This window comes from Branchiostoma lanceolatum, chromosome 4 (assembly GCF_035083965.1).
Source record: "Branchiostoma lanceolatum isolate klBraLanc5 chromosome 4, klBraLanc5.hap2, whole genome shotgun sequence".
Classification (NCBI taxonomy): domain Eukaryota; kingdom Metazoa; phylum Chordata; class Leptocardii; order Amphioxiformes; family Branchiostomatidae; genus Branchiostoma; species Branchiostoma lanceolatum.
In genome coordinates, this window is record NC_089725.1 from 28,673 (window position 1) to 35,858 (window position 7,186).

Consider the following 7,186-nt stretch of genomic DNA (forward strand, 5'->3'; position numbering starts at 1 on the left):
AATTGGTATTTCGGCCTCAGACAAGAGATCAAAAGTAATGCCTATGGCAACCGGTGGTCCCAAGTTATTTCCCGTCCAAGTACCGACCGGACTCGACGTTCCATTACGTCAGAGATCGAACGAGATAGAACGAGATTCAATTTGACTTGGCCGTACAATGTCCTTGTTTGAACGACGGTAGGGCCAAATCTCGTTCTATCTCGTTCGAACTCTGACGTAAAGGAACGTCGAGTCCGGTCGGTACTTGGACGGGGAAAAGCCAGGGACCACCGGTTGCCATGGGCATCGCTTTTGATTTCTTGTCTGAGGTCGAAATACCAATTCTGATTTTTTTCCAAAAGCATGCTATAAGTACATTGGCCGTAGGCGACAGATGCTGTCTGGTGGGCTACTTATAGCATGCTTTTGGAAAAAAAATCAGAATTGGTATTTCGGCCTCAGACAAGAGATCAAAAGTAATGCCTATGGCAACCGGTGGTCCCAAGTTATTTCCCGTCCAAGTACCGACCGGACTCGACGTTCCATTACGTCAGAGATCGAACGAGATAGAACGAGATTCAATGTGACTTGGCCGTACAATGTCCTTGTTTGAACGACGGTAGGGCCAAATCTCGTTCTATCTCGTTCGAACTCTGACGTAAAGGAACGTCGAGTCCGGTCGGTACTTGGACGGGGAAAAGCCAGGGACCACCGGTTGCCATGGGCATCGCTTTTGATTTCTTGTCTGAGGTCGAAATACCAATTCTGATTTTTTTTCCAAAAGCATGCTATAAGTACATTGGCCGTAGGCGACAGATGCTGTCTGGTGGGCTACTTATAGCATGCTTTGGAAAAAAAATCAGAATTGGTATTTCGGCCTCAGACAAGAGATCAAAAGTAATGCCTATGGCAACCGGTGGTCCCAAGTTATTTCCCGTCCAAGTACCGACCGGACTCGACGTTCCATTACGTCAGAGATCGAACGAGATAGAACGAGATTCAATGTGACTTGGCCGTACAATGTCCTTGTTTGAACGACGGTAGGGCCAAATCTCGTTCTATCTCGTTCGAACTCTGACGTAAAGGAACGTCGAGTCCGGTCGGTACTTGGACGGGAAAAGCCAGGGACCACCGGTTGCCATGGGCATCGCTTTTGATTTCTTGTCTGAGGTCGAAATACCAATTCTGATTTTTTTTCCAAAAGCATGCTATAAGTACATTGGCCGTAGGCGACAGATGCTGTCTGGTGGGCTACTTATAGCATGCTTTTGGAAAAAAAATCAGAATTGGTATTTCGGCCTCAGACAAGAGATCAAAAGTAATGCCTATGGCAACCGGTGGTCCCAAGTTATTTCCCGTCCAAGTACCGACCGGACTCGACGTTCCATTACGTCAGAGATCGAACGAGATAGAACGAGATTCAATGTGACTTGGCCGTACAATGTCCTTGTTTGAACGACGGTAGGGCCAAATCTCGTTCTATCTCGTTCGAACTCTGACGTAAAGGAACGTCGAGTCCGGTCGGTACTTGGACGGGGAAAAGCCAGGGACCACCGGTTGCCATGGGCATCGCTTTTGATTTCTTGTCTGAGGTCGAATACCAATTCTGATTTTTTTTCCAAAAGCATGCTATAAGTACATTGGCCGTAGGCGACAGATGCTGTCTGGTGGGCTACTTATAGCATGCTTTTGGAAAAAAAATCAGAATTGGTATTTCGGCCTCAGACAAGAGATCAAAAGTAATGCCTATGGCAACCGGTGGTCCCAAGTTATTTCCCGTCCAAGTACCGACCGGACTCGACGTTCCATTACGTCAGAGATCGAACGAGATAGAACGAGATTCAATGTGACTTGGCCGTACAATGTCCTTGTTTGAACGACGGTAGGGCCAAATCTCGTTCTATCTCGTTCGAACTCTGACGTAAAGGAACGTCGAGTCCGGTCGGTACTTGGACGGGGAAAAGCCAGGGACCACCGGTTGCCATGGGCATCGCTTTTGATTTCTTGTCTGAGGTCGAAATACCAATTCTGATTTTTTTTCCAAAAGCATGCTATAAGTACATTGGCCGTAGGCGACAGATGCTGTCTGGTGGGCTACTTATAGCATGCTTTTGGAAAAAAAAATCAGAATTGGTATTTCGGCCTCAGACAAGAGATCAAAAGTAATGCCTATGGCAACCGGTGGTCCCAAGTTATTTCCCGTCCAAGTACCGACCGGACTCGACGTTCCATTACGTCAGAGATCGAACGAGATAGAACGAGATTCAATGTGACTTGGCCGTACAATGTCCTTGTTTGAACGACGGTAGGGCCAAATCTCGTTCTATCTCGTTCGAACTCTGACGTAAAGGAACGTCGAGTCCGGTCGGTACTTGGACGGGGAAAAGCCAGGGACCACCGGTTGCCATGGGCATCGCTTTTGATTTCTTGTCTGAGGTCGAAATACCAATTCTGATTTTTTTTCCAAAAGCATGCTATAAGTACATTGGCCGTAGGCGACAGATGCTGTCTGGTGGGCTACTTATAGCATGCTTTTGGAAAAAAAATCAGAATTGGTATTTCGGCCTCAGACAAGAGATCAAAAGTAATGCCTATGGCAACCGGTGGTCCCAAGTTATTTCCCGTCCAAGTACCGACCGGACTCGACGTTCCATTACGTCAGAGATCGAACGAGATAGAACGAGATTCAATGTGACTTGGCCGTACAATGTCCTTGTTTGAACGACGGTAGGGCCAAATCTCGTTCTATCTCGTTCGAACTCTGACGTAAAGGAACGTCGAGTCCGGTCGGTACTTGGACGGGGAAAAGCCAGGGACCACCGGTTGCCATGGGCATCGCTTTTGATTTCTTGTCTGAGGTCGAAATACCAATTCTGATTTTTTTTCCAAAAGCATGCTATAAGTACATTGGCCGTAGGCGACAGATGCTGTCTGGTGGGCTACTTATAGCATGCTTTTGGAAAAAAAATCAGAATTGGTATTTCGGCCTCAGACAAGAGATCAAAAGTAATGCCTATGGCAACCGGTGGTCCCAAGTTATTTCCCGTCCAAGTACCGACCGGACTCGACGTTCCATTACGTCAGAGATCGAACGAGATAGAACGAGATTCAATGTGACTTGGCCGTACAATGTCCTTGTTTGAACGACGGTAGGGCCAAATCTCGTTCTATCTCGTTCGAACTCTGACGTAAAGGAACGTCGAGTCCGGTCGGTACTTGGACGGGGAAAAGCCAGGGACCACCGGTTGCCATGGGCATCGCTTTTGATTTCTTGTCTGAGGTCGAAATACCAATTCTGATTTTTTTTCCAAAAGCATGCTATAAGTACATTGGCCGTAGGCGACAGATGCTGTCTGGTGGGCTACTTATAGCATGCTTTTGGAAAAAAATCAGAATTGGTATTTCGGCCTCAGACAAGAGATCAAAAGTAATGCCTATGGCAACCGGTGGTCCCAAGTTATTTCCCGTCCAAGTACCGACCGGACTCGACGTTCCATTACGTCAGAGATCGAACGAGATAGAACGAGATTCAATGTGACTTGGCCGTACAATGTCCTTGTTTGAACGACGGTAGGGCCAAATCTCGTTCTATCTCGTTCGAACTCTGACGTAAAGGAACGTCGAGTCCGGTCGGTACTTGGACGGGGAAAAGCCAGGGACCACCGGTTGCCATGGGCATCGCTTTTGATTTCTTGTCTGAGGTCGAAATACCAATTCTGATTTTTTTTCCAAAAGCATGCTATAAGTACATTGGCCGTAGGCGACAGATGCTGTCTGGTGGGCTACTTATAGCATGCTTTTGGAAAAAAAATCAGAATTGGTATTTCGGCCTCAGACAAGAGATCAAAAGTAATGCCTATGGCAACCGGTGGTCCCAAGTTATTTCCCGTCCAAGTACCGACCGGACTCGACGTTCCATTACGTCAGAGATCGAACGAGATAGAACGAGATTCAATGTGACTTGGCCGTACAATGTCCTTGTTTGAACGACGGTAGGGCCAAATCTCGTTCTATCTCGTTCGAACTCTGACGTAAAGGAACGTCGAGTCCGGTCGGTACTTGGACGGGGAAAAGCCAGGGACCACCGGTTGCCATGGGCATCGCTTTTGATTTCTTGTCTGAGGTCGAAATACCAATTCTGATTTTTTTCCAAAAGCATGCTATAAGTACATTGGCCGTAGGCGACAGATGCTGTCTGGTGGGCTACTTATAGCATGCTTTTGGAAAAAAAATCAGAATTGGTATTTCGGCCTCAGACAAGAGATCAAAAGTAATGCCTATGGCAACCGGTGGTCCCAAGTTATTTCCCGTCCAAGTACCGACCGGACTCGACGTTCCATTACGTCAGAGATCGAACGAGATAGAACGAGATTCAATGTGACTTGGCCGTACAATGTCCTTGTTTGAACGACGGTAGGGCCAAATCTCGTTCTATCTCGTTCGAACTCTGACGTAAAGGAACGTCGAGTCCGGTCGGTACTTGGACGGGGAAAAGCCAGGGACCACCGGTTGCCATGGGCATCGCTTTGATTTCTTGTCTGAGGTCGAAATACCAATTCTGATTTTTTTTCCAAAAGCATGCTATAAGTACATTGGCCGTAGGCGACAGATGCTGTCTGGTGGGCTACTTATAGCATGCTTTTGGAAAAAAAATCAGAATTGGTATTTCGGCCTCAGACAAGAGATCAAAAGTAATGCCTATGGCAACCGGTGGTCCCAAGTTATTTCCCGTCCAAGTACCGACCGGACTCGACGTTCCATTACGTCAGAGATCGAACGAGATAGAACGAGATTCAATGTGACTTGGCCGTACAATGTCCTTGTTTGAACGACGGTAGGGCCAAATCTCGTTCTATCTCGTTCGAACTCTGACGTAAAGGAACGTCGAGTCCGGTCGGTACTTGGACGGGGAAAAGCCAGGGACCACCGGTTGCCATGGGCATCGCTTTTGATTTCTTGTCTGAGGTCGAAATACCAATTCTGATTTTTTTTCCAAAAGCATGCTATAAGTACATTGGCCGTAGGCGACAGATGCTGTCTGGTGGGCTACTTATAGCATGCTTTTGGAAAAAAAATCAGAATTGGTATTTCGGCCTCAGACAAGAGATCAAAAGTAATGCCTATGGCAACCGGTGGTCCCAAGTTATTTCCCGTCCAAGTACCGACCGGACTCGACGTTCCATTACGTCAGAGATCGAACGAGATAGAACGAGATTCAATGTGACTTGGCCGTACAATGTCCTTGTTTGAACGACGGTAGGGCCAAATCTCGTTCTATCTCGTTCGAACTCTGACGTAAAGGAACGTCGAGTCCGGTCGGTACTTGGACGGGGAAAAGCCAGGGACCACCGGTTGCCATGGGCATCGCTTTTGATTTCTTGTCTGAGGTCGAAATACCAATTCTGATTTTTTTTCCAAAAGCATGCTATAAGTACATTGGCCGTAGGCGACAGATGCTGTCTGGTGGGCTACTTATAGCATGCTTTTGGAAAAAAAATCAGAATTGGTATTTCGGCCTCAGACAAGAGATCAAAAGTAATGCCTATGGCAACCGGTGGTCCCAAGTTATTTCCCGTCCAAGTACCGACCGGACTCGACGTTCCATTACGTCAGAGATCGAACGAGATAGAACGAGATTCAATGTGACTTGGCCGTACAATGTCCTTGTTTGAACGACGGTAGGGCCAAATCTCGTTCTATCTCGTTCGAACTCTGACGTAAAGGAACGTCGAGTCCGGTCGGTACTTGGACGGGGAAAAGCCAGGGACCACCGGTTGCCATGGGCATCGCTTTTGATTTCTTGTCTGAGGTCGAAATACCAATTCTGATTTTTTTTCCAAAAGCATGCTATAAGTACATTGGCCGTAGGCGACAGATGCTGTCTGGTGGGCTACTTATAGCATGCTTTTGGAAAAAAAATCAGAATTGGTATTTCGGCCTCAGACAAGAGATCAAAAGTAATGCCTATGGCAACCGGTGGTCCCAAGTTATTTCCCGTCCAAGTACCGACCGGACTCGACGTTCCATTACGTCAGAGATCGAACGAGATAGAACGAGATTCAATGTGACTTGGCCGTACAATGTCCTTGTTTGAACGACGGTAGGGCCAAATCTCGTTCTATCTCGTTCGAACTCTGACGTAAAGGAACGTCGAGTCCGGTCGGTACTTGGACGGGGAAAAGCCAGGGACCACCGGTTGCCATGGGCATCGCTTTTGATTTCTTGTCTGAGGTCGAAATACCAATTCTGATTTTTTTTCCAAAAGCATGCTATAAGTACATTGGCCGTAGGCGACAGATGCTGTCTGGTGGGCTACTTATAGCATGCTTTTGGAAAAAAAATCAGAATTGGTATTTCGGCCTCAGACAAGAGATCAAAAGTAATGCCTATGGCAACCGGTGGTCCCAAGTTATTTCCCGTCCAAGTACCGACCGGACTCGACGTTCCATTACGTCAGAGATCGAACGAGATAGAACGAGATTCAATGTGACTTGGCCGTACAATGTCCTTGTTTGAACGACGGTAGGGCCAAATCTCGTTCTATCTCGTTCGAACTCTGACGTAAAGGAACGTCGAGTCCGGTCGGTACTTGGACGGGGAAAAGCCAGGGACCACCGGTTGCCATGGGCATCGCTTTTGATTTCTTGTCTGAGGTCGAAATACCAATTCTGATTTTTTTTCCAAAAGCATGCTATAAGTACATTGGCCGTAGGCGACAGATGCTGTCTGGTGGGCTACTTATAGCATGCTTTTGGAAAAAAAATCAGAAATTGTATTTCGGCCTCAGACAAGAGATCAAAAGTAATGCCTATGGCAACCGGTGGTCCCAAGTTATTTCCCGTCCAAGTACCGACCGGACTCGACGTTCCATTACGTCAGAGATCGAACGAGATAGAACGAGATTCAATGTGACTTGGCCGTACAATGTCCTTGTTTGAACGACGGTAGGGCAAATCTCGTTCTACTCTCGTTCGAACTCTGACGTAAAGGAACGTCGAGTCCGGTCGGTACTTAGACGGGGAAAAGCCAGGGACCACCGGTTTGCCATGGGCATCGCTTTTGATTTCTTGTCTGAGGTCGAAATACCAATTCTGATTTTTTTTCCAAAAGCATGCTATAAGTACATTGGCCGTAGGCGACAGATGCTGTCTGGTGGGCTACTTATAGCATGCTTTTGGAAAAAAAATCAGAACATCACTATGTATAG